This window comes from Manacus vitellinus, unplaced genomic scaffold (genome assembly GCF_001715985.3).
Source record: "Manacus vitellinus isolate BGI_N305 unplaced genomic scaffold, ASM171598v3 scaffold_61_pilon, whole genome shotgun sequence".
NCBI lineage: Eukaryota > Metazoa > Chordata > Aves > Passeriformes > Pipridae > Manacus > Manacus vitellinus.
In genome coordinates, this window is record NW_021940696.1 from 2,748,000 (window position 1) to 2,749,676 (window position 1,677).

At 50.7% G+C, this 1,677-nt stretch overlaps 1 protein-coding gene across 1 annotated transcript in view; it reads left to right on the top strand.

Moving 5' to 3' along the window:
• LOC103765063 (exocyst complex component 6B) overlaps window positions 1-1,677 on the top strand; it is a gene marked incomplete at its 3' end in the record, with an annotated part of 60,803 nt that overhangs the window by 52,601 nt on the left and 6,525 nt on the right. The gene's annotated exons all lie outside the window — the stretch shown is intronic.

Sequence of the window (1,677 nt, forward strand, 5' to 3'; positions counted from 1 at the left end):
GCTCTGGGCCCTCCCCAGACATTTTGGAGCCCACACGAGGCCCTTCAGGGTCTGAATTCCCTCCCTCCCAGCCAGGGACACTGATCTGGGGAGGCACTTTCTTCTCCCCCTCCTGCCGGAGGCCGAGGCAGCTCCGTGGTCTCTGTGGGATCCCGGGACGTTCCTCTCCCCACATTCCCCCTCAGACTTTCACCAGTGGCAGGTTGTTCTCTTTGGTGGCTCCCGGGGCTCTTAACCCGGGGGTCACCATGAAGCCTCTCGGTTTCTGGGGCCGACACCTCGCTCCGATTTCACACGGACGCTGCTTTCACCCAACCCCTCCCCTGGCGCTCCCCCCAGCCCCGGCCTTGTGCCCCTCACCATTACTGGGATGATTGGCCTTGTCAGGGAAGGGAGGAAAACCGTCCCCTTGGGGTCCCTCCTCGGGGGTCCCCTTGGGCAGGTTATTAAAATTCCTTTCGACATCGGCTTTTCCAGCCCTTTCTGAGGAGCTGGGGGATGGGAGCCCGGCTCTGCCTTTTGCCAGCCAAACATTTGGAATATTTCTCTGAAAACCCCTGTTGACACTTTCTTCATTTCACCCTGACAGCTTGAATTAGGTTTTATTAGGGAGCCTGGCTACAAAGCCGGCAGCCAGTTTCCTTTCTCTTTCCCTTTCTTTTTCTTCCTTGGTTGTCATTTCTGTCACACCCCGGAGCGAGCGGGGTCAGCCCGTCAGTCACGGGGGGCCTGGAGGTCACAGCTACTGCCACGGGATACAGGACATCAGCTGTCATTAACCCAGACAGTTCCCTTCAAGATTCCGAGCTCTTTTCCCAAAGAGCAGAGCCCGGGGTGGAAAATGGAGCTCTCTTTTTCTTTTTTTTTTCCCCTCTCCCCCTAATTATTATTTTTTCATAATTATTTTTTTTTTAAACTCCCTCCTTGTGTTTGTTGACGGGAGTTTTCCCCCTTTATGTCGCTGCTCCCGTGAAAGTTCTTTTGCTCTTCGTGTGTTTGAAGAAAATTTGGAGCCCCGTGTGGATTTATAGGACTTATAAATTATTTCTCTTAAATAATTAAGAGAAAGAAAACCCCCTTTATAAATTCAGCAGTTTCCTCTTTGTTACAAGTGTCTTTTGAGTTCATCAGGTTGTCTTGAAAAGTATCTGCTCGCTGGAAGGCTTCCTCTTTTTCAATTTCCCATTGAAAAGATAGGGAATATCTTTGGGAAACAGTGGGTGGAAGGGATGGGATGGGAGCTCTAATCTACCAAGACTTCAGTTGTTTGGGTTTGAGGTGGGTTGCTTTGCAAACTAAACACCAATCCTGAAAGAACTCGGGGTGCAAAGCACTGAGAAGGATTGAAGTGTGTCAAGTTAGTAAAAAGAAAATGATCTAAAAATGAGAGGTTTGAAGAACTAAAATCAGGGAGGACCTTTGGAATTTGGCTGGTGGAGAGAGGAGGTAAATGGAGTTTCTTTGGCAGCTCGTGCTGCTGCTCCTGTGCTCCTGGAGGGATGGGAGTGCTGCAGCTGCTCCTGGTTCTGGGCTGAGTGTGGAGGGTTGGGAACAACCCCAGCACTGCTAAATCCCACCAGTTGGGAGCTGATACATCAGATTCCTCACAACCAGGAATTCCTTCCCAATATCCCATCTATCCCTGCCCTCTGGCASTGGGAAGTCATTCCCCTTGTC